The sequence below is a fragment of the Pristiophorus japonicus genome, chromosome 6, assembly GCF_044704955.1.
Source record: "Pristiophorus japonicus isolate sPriJap1 chromosome 6, sPriJap1.hap1, whole genome shotgun sequence".
Lineage (NCBI taxonomy): Eukaryota > Metazoa > Chordata > Chondrichthyes > Pristiophoridae > Pristiophorus > Pristiophorus japonicus.
The window spans coordinates 204,672,327-204,683,217 of NC_091982.1; positions in this window are offsets into that span (position 1 = coordinate 204,672,327).

Here is a 10,891-nt window from a genome sequence, read left to right on the forward strand (position 1 = left end):
ATGAGAGAAGGACTGCTCCAAATGAATTGTATGACTTGTCTAGAAGCAACTATTCATGGGAATAATGGCATTAAGATACAGATTGCATGAGGAACAGCCTTAGTTGTTTGAAGCTCCATACACTATAATACACCTATCACACAGACACAGTAAAAATGTGTGTTTTCCTGGTTCTAACATTTTTTTAACCTGTTTAAATTGAAAATATGAACATTTCAATTGGCTCTGCCACTCCAGTCTTTTCCATTACCCATTGTGAGAGAAAGTGCTTCCTGATTGCACTCCTAAATTGATCACCACTAATTTTAATATCATGCACCCTTGTTCTAGATTTCCCTACTGGCTTAGAAATTCGATTACACCAAGGTATACAATATAGCAAGCAAAGTTTATGCTCACGTCGTGCATGGCGAACCCGCACTGCCCCGCGCCGATCCCTTACCATGCCACAGGAGAAATTGCCCTGCGGGCCGCGATGCTGGCGCAAGCGGTTGTCAACGCCAGTTTCTCAAATCACGAAGCTGGCCGACATCTGCTCTCGGGGTGGTACTTAAAGGGGAAGGCGCCAGCGCCCGGGCCACAATCTTTTTTTGTCGGCCAACTCTCAGGTTGGTTCGACAATGATGGCCCTAGCATGGTCCCAGCCACCATCGTGCAGCCCGGCACTCTGTCTTGGGTGCCGGGCTGTTGGCCCAGTCGCTCGCTGCCTTCGTAGCCCTGTGGAGGCTATCAGAGGCCATGCAGAGTGCGCAGCGGCCCTCCCCTTTAATCAAAGGGTCGGGGTGTTGAAGCGCATCAGCACTATGTGGAGCCTCCATGTAGCGCTCGAATTTCCGCCCCAGTTGGGTCCCGGTTACCACCCCGTAATGAGGGGCGGTAAGCCCAATTCAGCGGCATTGGCGGGACTACTGCACCGGGCGCTAACAGTCCCAGCCCAGGAAGGTTACTGCCCACAAACGGGGCACGGGGCAATTTCCTTGATTTGATCATACCTCCTCTTTCTAAATTTAATGGAATACAAACCAGGTATATGCAACCTGCCTCCATAATTTAACCCTTTGATCCCAGTATCATTCTGGTGAATCTATGCTGTATGGGATGCGGTACTTCAATAATAGATAATATTAAATCTGGCTATTAGTACTTAAAGTTTTTTCTACATTTAGAGTAAAGGCCAGATTTACATATTTTTCATAATATAGGAAACATTTTCATGGAAATCTGGTTGGCCAGCTTTTCTGTTTAGATTACATGAAAATATGGAGAAAGAGAAAACAATCTGTCCCATCAGTCAAACAATTCAGTCTCGTTTAATTGCATAACATTTGCTTTAACTTGGAACGTATACATTCACTCAGTCTAAAGGAGGTGACCAATCACAGAGAATAAATCAGCTCTTTGAAATTTCTCCACAATCCTTGAAGGTAATATAACAACATTCTGGAATATTAGCCCAACTGCACAACCCACGTTATTGCTCTCTGCCCAGTTGCATTGCACAGACGACTCATCCATGTCCTCTGTAGCACAGAAAGCATCATGCTCTGTAAAGAATTTCAACAGCTAAGTTACCCTTTTCTACATAACCTTCATTCCCATTCAAGAACAGATATTTATCAAACTTATCTTTACAGTTAATTGACATAGCAGTAGCTGCTTATGCTAGAAGTATTTTCTTCATATTCAGTACCTTTGTGATGGTCAGCGAGAGACTCCAAATCTCTAGTCTTGCCTGAGGCTTATTATTTTTTTTCTCAAGTTCTGCAATCACAATTAAATTAAATTAAATAAGCTGGTTGTGCCTACATTATCCATGTATGTCATCATTTTAAGCACCTGGATCACGTACTTCTCAATCTTCTTTAGTTCAGCGAAAACAAGTTCAATGCTGTGAGATACTCTTCTTAACCCTGAGCATAAAGCTTTGCAACTAACCCAGTGGTTTTCTCTCTTCAATGCATAAAATTTCATTTGAAGATAAGGGCTAAGAAGTAAGATTTTTCCAGGTCCGTTGTTTAGGCATGAAACAGGCTCCTTGGTGTCCAATATGATGGGCAATGCCTGTCTTGCGCTCTCCAAATTGAATCAGGCACACCATTGGCATCCAAGGAACTAACTGGTAGTATTTAAAAACGTAATTATCATATTAAACTAACGACCCTACGCTGGTTGTGGGACCCTTTTGTGAAACTGGTCTGCCCCAGCACCTGTCCCACATGATAAACTCACCCAGCAAATCATGGCGCCAACAGTCAGCAAGGACAGGAGTGCTATTTAAAAAGTCAAAAAGGCGAAGGCAATAGTGCAGGGTGCTGATAGGGTAATGATAACCAGAGTTTGACAGGAAGGATATAGCATATAAACATAAGAGTGAATCAGAAAGTGGGGTCAGAGTAGGGAAAAATGGTAAAAAAACAAAATTAAAAGCTATTTATCTGAATGCATACAGCATTCGTAACAAGATTGATGAGTTGACGGCATAAATTGAAATAAATGGTATGATCTGATAGGATAGGCAGAAAGGAAAAGGAGGTGGGGTCGCTCTGTTAATAAAGGATGAGATCAGTGCCGTAGTGAGAAATGATATTGGCTCAGAAGATCAAGATGTAGAATCAGTTTGGGTGGAGATAAGAAATAGTAAGGAAGATAAGTCACTGGTGGGAGTAGTCTTTCGCCCCTAATAGTAGCTACACTGTAGCACAGAGTATAAATCAAGAAATAATGGAGGCTTGTAAGAAAGGTACGGCAATAATCATGGGTGATTTTAATCTTCATATTGATTGGACAAATCAAATTGGCAATATAAGCCTTGAAGAAGAGTTCATAAAGTGTATCCGGGTTGGTTTCTTAGAATAATACATTGTGGAACCAACCAGGGAACAGACTATTATAGATCAGGTAATGTGTAATGAGACTAGATTAATTCATGATCTCATAGTAAAGGATCCTCTTGGGAAGAGTGATCATAGCATGGTAGAATTTCAAATTCAGTTTGAAAGTGAGAAAGCTAAGTCTCAAATGAGTATCCTGAACTTCAATAAAGGCAATTACAAAGGTATGAAGGCAGAGTTGGCTAAAGTCGACTGGGAAAATAGATTAAAGGGTAAGATGGTAGATGAACAGCGCCAGACATTTAAGGAGATATTTCATAACTCTCAACAAAAATATATTCTAGTGAGAAGGAAAATCTTTAAGAGAAGGGAGAACCATCTGTGGCTAACTAAGCAAATAAAGGATGGTATCCAAATGAAAATAATGGCATACAATGTTGCCAAGATTAGTGGAAGGCCAGAGGATTGGGAAATTTTTAAAAACCAGCAAAGGACGACTAAAAAAATAATAAAGAGAGAGAAGATAGATTATGAGAGTAAATCAGCAAGAAATATAAAAACAGATAGGAGCTTCTACAGGTATATACAAAGGAAGAAGGTAGCTAAAGTAAATGTTGGCCCCTTAGAGGATGTGACTGGGGAATTAATAATGGGGAACTGAGAAATGGCAGACACTTGGAACAAATATTTTGTATGGGTCTTCACGGTAAAATACACTAAAATCTTCCCAGTAATAGATAATCAAAGGGTTATAGGGCAGAGGGAACTTACAACAATCTCTATCACTAAAGAAAAAATACTCGGTAAAATAATGGGACTAAAGGGGGACAAGTCCCCTGGACCTGATGGCCTGCATCCTAGGGTTTTAAAAGAAGTGGCTACAGACATAGTGGATGCATTGGTTGCAATCTACCAAAATTCCCTGGATTCTGGAGAGGTCTCAGCAGATTGGAAAACTGCAAATGTAACTGGTCTATAGGAAACTATAGACCAGTTAGCCTAATGTCTGCTGTTGAGAAAATGCTGGAGTCCATTATTAAGGAAGCAATAGCGGGACATTTGAAAAATCATAATTTAGTCAAGCAGAGTCAGCATAGTTTTATGAAAGGGAAATCATGTTTGACAAATTTGCTGGAGTAGGGTAGAGAAGGGAGAACCAGTGGACGTGGTGTATTTGGATTTCCAGAAGGCATTCGATAAGGTGCCACATAAAAGGTTACTACACAAGAAAAGAGCTCACAGGGTTGGGGGTAATATATTAGCATGGATAGAGGATTGGCTAACTAACAGAAAACAGAGAGTCGGGATAAATGGATCATTTTCCGGTTGGCAAACGGCAACTAATGGGGTGCCACAGGGATCGGTGCTGGGGCCTCAACTATTTAAAATCCATATTAATGACTTAGAGGAAAGCACCGAGTGTAATGTAGCCAAGTTTGCTGATGATACAAAGATGGGTGGGAAAGCAAGTTGTGAGGCGTACACAAAAAACCTGCAAAGGGATATAGACAGGCTATGTGAGTGGGCAAACGTTTGGAAGATGGAGTATAATGCGGGAAAAATAAGAAAACAAATTATTATTTAAATGGAGAGAGATTACAAAATGCTGCAGTACAGAGGGACCTGGGAGTCCTTGTGCAAGTTAGTTTGCAGGTATAGCAAGTAATCAGGAAGGCAAATGGAATGTTGGCCTTTATTGCAAGGGGGATGAAGTATAAAAGCAGGGATGTCCTGCTACAACAGTACAGGGTATTGGTGAGGCCACACCTAGACTACTGCATGCAGTTTTGGTTTCCTTATTTAAGGAGGGATATACTTGCATTGGAGGCAGTTCCGAGAAGGTTCACTAGGTTGCTTCCTGAGATGAAGGGGTTGACATGAAGAAATAATGAGCAGGTTGGGCCTATACTCATTGGAGTTTAGGAGAATGAGAGGTGATCTTATTGAAACATAATAGATACTGAGGGGGCTTGACAAGGTAGATGCAGAGAGGATATTTCCACTCATGGGAGAATCTAGAACAAGGGAGCATAGTTTAAGAATAAGCCCATTTAGAATTTAAATGAGGAATTTCTTCACTCAGTGGGTCATAAATCTGTGGAATTCTCTGCCCCAGAGAGCTGTGGAGGCTGGGTCATTGAATATATTTAAGTTGGAGATAGACAGATTTTTGAATGATAAGGGAGTGACGGGTTATGGGGAGCGGGCAGGGAAGTGGAGCTGCACCCAAGATCAGATCAGCCAAGCTCGAGGGGCCAAATGGCCTACTGCTACTCCTATTTCTTATGTTCTTATGTAAACAGCTGGTTGCCTCCATGCAGGTTAATTGCTGTTTGTCCTCTTTGGCTGCTGGTCAACTTCTGTGCCTTATTTTGGGCTATTTTCTCATTCCACTACTGACTCGGGAGTTCTGGGACCAACCTTTTACAGGTGTTCGGCTACTTTCCTGCTTTGCAACAATTTATTTCATTGTTGTCTGTTAGGTCTGCCACTGGGGAGGGGGGTGGAGGGGAAGCAGCAAAGAAGAGAGGAGATAGCAGGAGTAGCTGAGAGAAGAGGGACGAGAGGGGCATTGCGTAAGTTTTCAGGTAACACTTTTACAATCTCCATCTGACCAAAGTGCCTACACTTCAGCAGTAAGGCTGTAACAGAGTGCTGTCACATCCTACAACCACAACTGGAGCCCCAAACAGACATGGACAGCACTGCCTGTGGCAGTCTAGGTCAGCGTTGTCCTTAACTTTTACACCATGGGTTTGTTCCAGTCTGCAGCAGGTGACAATAATGACATCAGTCAGTGCTATGTACACTGATGCATCCGGGAGGTGACCGATGCTCTCTCTTCCAGGAGGAACACCTACATCCCTTTCCCCATGGACCAAGTGTAACTGAGCAATACAGCAGTAGGCTTTGCATGCACTGCAGGCTTCCACAGGGTCCAAGGTGCCATACACTGCACACAAATTGCCTTGCAATACTCCGCATCACCAGCCTGGCATCCTTCTCAATAGAAAGAGATACCACTCGTTCGACATGCAACTTGTTTGCAGCCACAGACAGTCTATAATACAGGCCTCATTTCTAGGCAGCAACCATGATCCTACACTAATCCTTTGTCCCACTTCTATTCTAACCAGACTATCAATTCTCAGGTTAGCAACTGGGTGTAAAGAATATCTTCTCCAGACATGGCTCATGACTCCTGTCAGGAACCTGGACACAGTGCAGAGCATGCCTACAATGGGAGCCAGGCTGCCACCAGAAATCTCACTGAGCAGACCATTGGCATGATCAAACTATGATTCTGCTGACTGGGCTGTTCTGGAGAAGCTCTGCAGTATACTTCTGAACATGTCTCCAAAGTTGTCATGATATGCAGCATGTACATCAGCTATCCAGAGAGACCTGTCCTCACCACTACCCAGGCACGAAGTAGTAGAGGAGGAGGAAAAGCAGCAGAAAAAAAGAAAGAACAGGGGCAGCATCGCCCAGCAGTCCCACCAGCTGCCATAGCCCTCAGAGAACAACTCATACAAGCTTCACCTGAACCATCCCTCCCCTCCCCAAGTCTGTCCCCCCATCTTGAAAAGCATAGTCTTCACATCGAACATCTGATTGCCCTCCTGCAATCCAGCCTCATGGATGTTGCATTCACTACAATTCCTAACACCAGCAATAAATCCCCAAAAATGAAAAGTTTACTGCAAGAATTCACGTTATAGTTGGATTACAATCGACTTAAAGAATTAAAAATCCTTGCGTAACCTCGAAGTTACATGGCATTACATAGAAGATATAGCACAGAAACAGGCATTGAGCCCAACCAGTCTGTGCTGGTGTTTATGCTCCACTTGAGCCTCCTCTCAGATTTCCTTATCTAACTCTGTCAGCATAATCCTCTATTCCCTTCTCTCTCATGTGTTTATTTAGCCTCCACTTAAATGCATCACCTCAACTATTCCCTGTGGTAATGAGTTCCACATTCTCTCCACTTTTTGGGTGAAGAACTTCTTATGAATTTCTTATTTGATTTCTTGTGACTATCTTATATTGATGGCCTCTTGTTTTGCTCTTACCTACAAGTGGAAACACTCTTGCTATGTTTACTCTATCAAAACCTTTCATAATTTTAAAGGCCTCTATTAGGTCACCACTCAGCCTTCTCTTTTCACGAGAAAAGAGACCCAGGCTGTGCATCCTTTCCCGAGTTCATGCCTTGCGTGCACCTTTACTTATCCTAGTGCTCTTAGGGCTACAGCTTGGGAGGTGAAAGGCTGCTGAGCTTCCATTGAGGACATTTTAGATGGCCTCAAGCAGCTCTAGCACTTGAGGGCCTGGCTGCAAAATGAATTATGGGCCAGAGCAGTCTGGCCTCATTGGCTGTGTGGTACTGACAAAGGCACTAGCAGATTGAGTGGTGAGGAAACAGGCATGCTTTCACTCTGACAGAGGTCAGCAGGTGTCTTTCCCATGAGCCAAAACAACTTTCCTGGGGCTGCACCTCAGCACTCCTTTGGCTATGTGCGAGAACAGAGTACAGCCGTGATCTCATGCTCTGGAAGACCTTGTCAACGCTGGACCCAAGAACCAAGGTGGCACAATCTGAGCTTCCATGGCAGCAGTGGGAGCAGCAGGAGGTGTTGTCTGGAGGTCTTTTTTGCCCCCAGGGAAAATTAGGATCGTCCTTCACCAATTGACCACCTGCACAAGGGCCTCCAAAGCTGCATCAGAGAATCTGTCTGCTCTTTCTGCGGCTTTTGCAGCTATGTGTGTCACAGTGCACCTCCTCTTTAAGAGGGGAAGGCTGCCTTTAAGTGACATCAGTGACACCTGATTTATTGTACCCCCAAACAGGTGCACAGCCGATAAGCAGTGTGGGTAGTGCTGCCTGCACGTCTGTCTAATGATAATGAACTCTCAGCACTAATTTAACATGATCCTCCACCTGTTTTTGAATTTCTAGGCCAAGACACCAAAATCTGTACAAGATTAAAATAAACCACTTTGTGCACAACAAAATTCCCTTGCATGTATTTTAGTATTTCAATAGCCGTTTTGGTACACCTTCATATTAGCTGGATAATTTTAGTGTGCGGTTAAGAATCACACAGAGTTTTAAAAAAAAAATCTTTGTAAATGACCACCTATTCATTTCACGCTTCCCATTCCAAATGCATTCATCATAGGCAGTCCCTCGCGGTCGAGGATGACTTACTCAGGTGACTGATGAACTCATTTTAAATGGTGGAAGATGCCTGTGTGTGAATTATTTTAACGTGGGGTGGCCGTTGCACACCAGCCACCACACAGACTTGACGGAGCAAGGTCTTGGTCCAGTAAAATGCATTACGCTGCAGTTTTCAGCATGAAATTCCATCTAGTTTTCTTCAGGCCATTTGCTTAAACATTCAGATGCCACTGCTAAGGCAATGCTGAGATAAGATAAGTGGAGAAGGAGACAGAACAACAGACATATGGAAAACTTTAGACAGAAGCAATAGAAAGAAGAAAAGGAAAAACAAGTCTGAGCTGTATTTTATTAAAACTGTAAATACTTAATTTATTTAAAGCAATCAGGCTATTCTTAATTAATGAGTTTCTACATTACTGTAATATCAGAGGTCACTTCAGCATCACAGTACATGCCACTCAAAACCCTTAAAAACTGGCCTGCCCAAGTATCACTTAATTCCACAGAGCTGCTAGTTTCTTAATGCTACCAATTTCCCTTCGACCATCTCTTTTCTATCGTGAAGTTAACTTATTAATTGGAGGAGTTTTAGATGTTAAAAGCCTAACATGCAGAACTTTATCTAATGCTTTCTGAATATTCAAATATAATACAATGTAAAGTATCTGCAGGGCGTTCCTTTCTAATTATAGGTCAGAATTTTTACAGGACAAAGCATTGTGTGGGATGTCACATTACTGCATAACCTGCTGATGTTTCTTTTATCATTTGTATTGTACAGAATGGCCTCCTTCTGTGCTGTATCATTTTATGATTCCATGAAATGAATGATGTGATGACATTGACAAATTAGATTTAAATTCTTCATTGTATGAGTTGCATGTAATAGAATTACACCACAAATGGAGCAAGACATAAATCGAGGCCAAATAGGCTGGTTATCCCTACTATCCACAGAAGGAAAATGCTCAAGGGTATCGGCCTTGCAAGTACATAAGAACATAAGAAATAGGAGCAGCCATACAGCCCCTCCAGCCTGCTCTGCCATTTAATACGATCATGGCTGTTCTGATCATGGACTCAGGTCCACTTCCCTGCCCACTCCCCATAACCCCTTATTCTCTTACCAGTTAAGAAACTGTCTTTCTCTGTGTTAAATCCATTCAATGTCCCAGTTTCCACAGCTCTCTGAGGCAGCGAATTACAACAACACCCTAGCACAACAATGAAAACTGTCTGCTCCCCCACCCACTCACCATCAGAACCCCACAATGGCCATCTGCTCCTGCCCGACCACAATCTGCTACGCCTGACTAACATCTGCTCCACCTGCGATCAGAACAACCTCAGCTGGAGTATTTCGGTCAATTCTGGACACTGCACTTTAGGAAGAATATCAAGGCCTTGGAGGGATGCAGAAGAGATTTACTACAATGGCACCAGGGATGAGAGACTTAAGATATGTGGAGAGACTCGAAAAACTGGGGTTGTTCTTCTTAGAACAGAGAAGGTTAAGAGGAGATTTGATAGAGGTGTTCAAAACCATAAGAAGAAAGTGTTTTTATAAAGTTTTAGCATAACTTTCTGGCTTTTCTACTGTATTACTAAAACCAAAGATCCTATATGCTTTTGTAATACTCTTCTCAACTTGTCCTGCCACCTTCAAGGGTTTGTGTGCATACAGTCCCAGATTTCTCTGTTCCTGCAGCCCCTTTAAAATTGTACCATTTAGTTCATATTGCCTCTGCTCATTCGTCCTACCCAAATGTATCAATTGACACTTTTCTGCATTAAATTTTATCTGCCCTGTCTGTCTATGTCCTTCTGGTCTGTTACTATCCTTCTCATTGTTTACTATATTTCCAAGGTTTGTCTCATCTGCCAACTTTGAAATTATGCCAAATACTTTATTCTGCTAAAGAAGGAAACAGTTTAAAAAAACAAATTTCATAATTAGCACTGTGAGCCCACATAAAGCATCATAGAGACACAGGAAAATTCAGTTCCTTCGCACCTCCCATTAGCGCTGGGACGAGGCGAATCCAGCTATGCTCCCCCCCGTTGCATGCTGGTGCGAAGTACCGCTGGGGACTTCAATGCCAGGTAGATCGTGATGTCAATGAGTGTGCAATGCTCACTGGCTGCCCAATCTGCACAATTGATTGTCGCCACCCATATTAGTGCCTCAACTAAACAGTGACAGGAATTGCTGGCGTGAAGCAGCCAGAAGCTGGCTTCAGGGATCTAATTTGAAGGGATCATGAGTAATCAGCTGTAGGTTAGTGGAATTTCAATGCCTTTTTGTCAATTTGACATTATGCAACACTTTAATTCAGTAATTGAAAGGTTATTTTGTATCAGGAGTGCTGTGGTAACTAAAAAGTAGTTATATATATTCTTTAAAAAATCAAACCGCTACAGATGGCTTACATTAATGGGAGCTGTACTGGCAGTTGACCTGGCCCTCCAAGATCTACAGCGGAGGCAGTGAGAAAGATTGGAACATGAGGCCAGAGGGAGGAGGACCATCATGGCCCTCAACAGGAAACCTTATTCTCTGAGGGTATCCAAGAGCACTTGTCCGACCTCTAATTAAGCGAGGAGCAGTGTATTAGAAGGCTCCGCTTCACCAAGGAGGTGGTCACCCTGCCATCTCCTGCAATGAGATATGGAACCTCAGATCAGGATGACCACGGCTCTCTCAGTAGCAGCCAAGGTCACCATTGCTCTCAATTTCTGCAACAGGAGACAAAGCTAACATCTCACAGTTCAGTTACAGTTGTACAGGGCCTTGGTGAGGCCACACCTGGAGTATTGAGTACAGTTTTGGTCTCCTAACTTGAGGAAGGACATTCTTGCTATTGAGGGA